The sequence below is a fragment of the Suricata suricatta genome, chromosome 5, assembly GCF_006229205.1.
Source record: "Suricata suricatta isolate VVHF042 chromosome 5, meerkat_22Aug2017_6uvM2_HiC, whole genome shotgun sequence".
In the NCBI taxonomy this organism is placed as follows: domain Eukaryota; kingdom Metazoa; phylum Chordata; class Mammalia; order Carnivora; family Herpestidae; genus Suricata; species Suricata suricatta.
The window spans coordinates 31855523-31860986 of record NC_043704.1 but is presented as its reverse complement, the minus strand read 5'-3'; the positions used below and the strand labels follow the sequence as shown (position 1 = coordinate 31860986).

Below are 5464 nucleotides of genomic sequence, written 5' to 3'. Positions count from 1 at the left end.
CTCAGAGAATGTTACTTAAAGCACAAGGCACTTAATGGCCAAGAAGGGCAATCTAGAAACAGGTATTCATTTTAGAACAAGAGCCCTTATTTTGAGCAATGGAGATCCCTGTACTAATTAAGCTTTTTAAAAATGATCTTTCAGGGTGCCTGGGTGGCTCAGTCCGTTAAGTGTCCAATTCTTGATTTTGGCTGAGGTCATGATCTCATGGTTGGTGAGATCAAGCCCTGGCTCTGGGTGAACAGTGTGGAGCCTACTTGGGATTCTGTTTCTCTCCCTCTCTCTCTACCCCTTCCCTGCGTGCTCTCTCTCTGTCTCAAAATAAATAAATAAACTTAAAAAATAATGTATAAAAATAGAAAGGAAAATACTCATCAAGCATATATTGGTAAAAAGCATATGCAAAAAGATTTTTCTTAGATTCAATATTCTGCTGGTAATTAAATAGTGTGTTGATAGAATTTAGCAAAATTTAGGCTCACAACTTAAAAAAATATGCAAATTGTATTTGTCTCTAATAGTTATGGTTTTTAAAATGGCATATTTTAACTATAGTTTATTGTTAATGTGTTCTTTTTCTTTTAGACTATGGGGTTGGAAGCCTGGATAATCCCATCAAGATGAGAATATGCATGTTGGATAGTTCAGGACCAAATTAGCTATCTTTTTCTTTCTTCTCATTAGAAGGGCTTCAGACTGATATTTTTTCAATGAAAAACTTTAATTTTACTTGCATAGACAAAGATATTGTTATTAGATTTCAGAAAGGTTGTTTTGGGACTCCTACAAGTTTTACTAGAAATTATTTTGTAATTTTTTACAAAGGTACATCATGGAAGGATTATAATAGAAATGTAAAATCAGGTGGCAGGTACTCAATAATAGTTTCTAGTATTAGAGGCTTTATTCTGTCTGAAGCTGAGTTCATATCTTTTGCACTCCACATTTAGCTCAGGGCACCAACACCAAACTAAACACAGGAATGAACAAAGAAACCCAGGAGGCTTCATGTTCTCACTTGCCCAAATATCTGATCGTAGTGTAGGTTAACCGGTAGATGATAGCACAAAGGTGCTTATGCAGGTTAATTGGTGATTAAATAAAACTATCAGAGTGTTTCTTAGTGAATTCCTGTCATTTTCAAAGTATTTTAGGCTGGATGGAATTTTGCCAAGGCTTCAAGCTTATGAAACTACAATTCATGGTTATTAAGAGAGAATGCCCTAGAGAGATTAATCTGTGCTATCCCAACAAGCTGACCTTTTCCCAAAGACACAGCAATTTAATTATCTACTTTGAAAAGCACAATTATAGTAAAACTCAAAACCTGATTTATAGACGGGCTTCATATTCTCATTTATAATGCATGTAAATAAGAGTCTTTTGAGTTTCTTTTTTCTAGGGTTATTATGCATGTAGCTAATAAGTATTAAATAGTTCTTGCTTTACAAAACTAAAGGCTTTTTAAAAAATTAAGTAGCAACTACTAGTAAGAGAAATATTTTAAAATATGAATATTTTTCAGTGGGTCTTCACTTTAAATTTTACATATCCTTTGCACTATTATAAATACACAGGTGCTCCGTAGTCTGTGAACCTGAGAAACTTGACCTGGATAGGATTTCTATTTAAGTACAAACTTGTGAAAATGATGTCATCTCTTATTTCCTACTTCATGATTCTATATTTTAACTCCTAGAAGTACAAAGTAGAAACTCATCATAAAATGAACTTTATGTTGGAGCTTATTATCATATGGACTTAAAATAGCATAAATTATGTTCTTAGCTTATCAATTCAAATATTTATTGAAGATCCATCTACCTACCATCATAAGCTCTCTTCAGAGGAGGGAGATATTTGAAGGCACACACACACACATACGCACACCAAAGGACAAAGGCCAGCGACATCAGTGAGATATCAATGCTTGTTTGTTTCTTTGTTTCTATGTAGGTGTCTTGTTTATACCACAATGCTGACTACTCATTGCTAGCCATGTGCAATATCAATTCCAAAGGGATTCTTGGAATTTTTGTTTGTTTGTTTTTATAAGATAATATTCACATTCCCCAATGGATATAAGAGTAATTATTTTTTATAACTTTACATAATGTAAATGTGGATCTTAGTAGCCCTTGCTTTAATGGAACCTACTGTAGAAATGCATATGTGGCAGTGTAGATAAGAAAAAAGTTGGAGGCTAACAGTCATCAGTGAGAGCAAGCCAGGAAGCTGGCTCAGCCAAGAGCAGATGGCAGACAGTGCTCTCCAAATCCAGAGATGTAGTGAGGAGCAAGAGTGAATGGAGAGAATGATGCCATGGAAATCAATAATAAAAAAAAAAGCAGTTTGTGAATCACAGAGCCTAGTAGCATACTGTAAGTCTGAACTACACTATATATTTAGAAACCTAACCAACATTTATAGGGCATACACAAGAGTTTCCTTATTTCATGATAGCATGGATGACCATCAAATAGTTTCTCCTTCCACAATCATTAATCACTTATAAATAAATACATGTAAATAAATATATATAAATAAATATGTGTATATACATATTTGAAACCAGATACTGTAGAAAAATGCAGAAATAGCATAGGTAATAAGATATGTTCATAGTTAGAACTTAAAAATAGAAACTTATTAGTTAGTTCAAAGACACAAATGCAAAAACATGTGCAGGTATATGCCCAAATTGAGCAGTATTACTTGGGAGATACTCTCAGCTCAGAAGCATAATCATGGAGGTAGAAAAAGTTTTCACTTAGAAATCTCTGAATGTTGGGGGCACCTGGGTGACTCAATTGATTACGTGACTGATTCTTGACTTCAACTCAGGTTGTGATCTCACCTCTGGCTCCTCACTGGACATAGAGCCTGCTTGGGATTCTCTCTCCCCATCTCTTTCTGCCCCTCTCTCTTAAAATAATCATTAAAACAAACAAACAAAAAGAAATCTCTGAATATTGAGAGCATATATTGAACATCTAGGATCAATGGGAGATTCCAAGAAGAAAGTTAGGACCCAAAGGTCAATTTCCTCTGTGCTTTACCATATGCTACATTCAATAGTGTCAACTAACTGAGAGAGAGTCTGTGTAGATTTTGAAAGTTATGATGTGACCCAGTGGTGTGAGAATCCTTTCCACAGGCACATATGTCCCTTATGCTTTTTTCCCCCAGAATTTGAGGTCTAAGTACTAGAGGAAAATTTTAAATGTAATAAAAGTAGATGAAAGGATAAAACCTAAAATCAACTTAGTTTGAGCTATTTCAAAAAATTATTTATAAAGGAGTTTTATTTTAATATTTTAGGTTTTTATTAATCTAATTTGGAGAGAGAGAGAGAGTGCCTGCACATGTGTGCACAAGCAGGGGAGGGGCAAAGAAAGAGGGAGAGAGAGAATCCCAAGCAGGCTCTGTATTGTAGTGCTGACAGCATCAAGTCCAATGTGGGTCTCGATCTCATGAACTCTGAGATCATGACCTGAGCCAAAATCAAGAGTTCAGTGTTTAATTGACTAAGGCACCCAAGTGCTCCATGAAGTATTTTTAAACACATGCTAAAAAGCTATGAAGTTGGCAATTGTATGTATTTAAAAAATACTTTAAAAGTTAGGATAAAGTTTCAGTGATTACAAATTGTTTGAAGGGAAAGGCAGAATGCCCATATTTGCTTTAAGGAAACAAACGCTTTTGGGGTGCCTGGGTGGCTCAATTAGTTGAGTGTTGGACTGCTGATTTCTGCTTAGGTCATGATCCCATAGTTGTAGGATCAAGCCCCACATTGGACTCCACACTCAGAGTGGAGCCTGCTTAAGATTCTCTCTCTCTCTCTCTCTCTCTCTCTCTCTCTCTCTCCACACACACACACCTGCCCCTCTCTCCTACTTGTGCTCTCTCACTTTCTCTCTCTGAAATTAAAAAAAAAGAAAAGAAAACAAATACTTCGTGAGGAGGCAGTATCATATCATAGTTAATAGCATGGAGCATGGATGTTTAGAAAAAGAAGATATGAAACATCAAGCCAGGACATTAAATGTATATCTAGGAGGTTTTCTGGGGGGCGAGGGAGAGGTATGGTGGATCAAGAAAATGTAGAAAAATAAATAATGCAAGAAAAATGGAAGACAGTTTTTCAGAGATGACGAAAGGAAGCTTCAGGTCAAAAGAACCTACCAAGTACCAAGCAAAATAAACTTTCATTGCCTAACACTAGAAACATCATGGTGAAATTTTAGAAAATTAATGCTACAGAGTGGTTCTAAAAACTTTCCAGAGAACAAGAACAGTTTAGCTCCAACAGAAGGGTATTTAGAATATAATAGATGAGTGGTTACTGGCAGTGGATTCTAGAAATCAGTAGAATAGTGCAGTCAAGGATTTGAGAAAAATGAGTTTGAATCTAGAATTCTGAACCTATGCAAATCCTTCATAATTTGTAAAATTATCAATAATTTTAGAAATACAAGGAGTCAAAAAAGTTTATCTTCTTTCAATAATTTCTTTAAAATTACAAACATATTATCTAGGAAAAATACAAAAGGAATACCTAGAGAAAAAAAGCACAGTATGTGTGGAAACAAAGGATCTAACTTGTGCGAAGAAAGCTTGGAATGACAGCCATTCAGCAGATGTGTAGAAACTAAAATTCATTTGGTCTAAATTCTAGTGAAATCCTACAAATTATAATGAAAGGACTCATAAAAGTATGCTTTCAGGAAGGAGGTAAATTCTATTAAACAAATCTTATAATTAGGAAGATAGAATATCTTGGGATGCCTGGGTAGCTCAGTTGGTTAAGCATCCAGCTTCAGCTCAGGTCATGATCTTGCGGTCCATGGGTTCGAGTCCAGCATCAGGCTCTGTGCTGACAACTAAGAGCCTGGAGCCTGCTCTAAATTCTGTCTCCCTTTCTCTCTGCCCACCCCCCACCCTGCATCCTCTCATTTTCTCTCTCTCTCTCACTGGCTCACTCAAAAATGAATAAATCTTAAAAAATATAAAAAAAAGAAGATAGAGTATCTTAACAAAATAATGAAGAAATCATAATGTATTTTGTTAATAAAGAGTGAAAAGTGCTCGCTTCAGCAGCACATACACTAAAATTGGTACGATACAGAGAAGATTAGCATGGCCGCTAAGCAAGGATGACATGCAAATTCGTGAAGCATTTCATATATTTAGAAATAAGTCCGGCAGAGAAGGACAGATACCATATGTTTTCATTCATTTGTGGAACAGAAGAAACTTAACAGAGGACCATGGGGAAGGGGAAAAAAAGTTAAGGAGAGGGAGGGAGGCAAACCATAAGAGATTCTTAAATACTGAAAACAAACTGAGGGTTGATGGCAGTGGGGGAGAGGGGGAAATGGGTGATGGGCATGTGGAAAGGCACTTGTGGGGATGAGCACTGGTTGTTAGATGGAAACCAACTTGACAGTAAACTATAAAAAAA

The 5464-nt window shown here is 35.8% G+C and overlaps 1 non-coding gene across 1 annotated transcript; it reads left to right on the top strand.

Annotated features, from left to right (window-relative positions):
* The first annotated feature begins 5084 nt into the window (after positions 1-5084).
* LOC115293018 lies at positions 5085-5191 on the top strand. The gene has a single exon (XR_003909291.1). It is a non-coding gene; the product is annotated as a U6 spliceosomal RNA (small nuclear RNA).
* Positions 5192-5464: the final 273 nt, after the last annotated feature.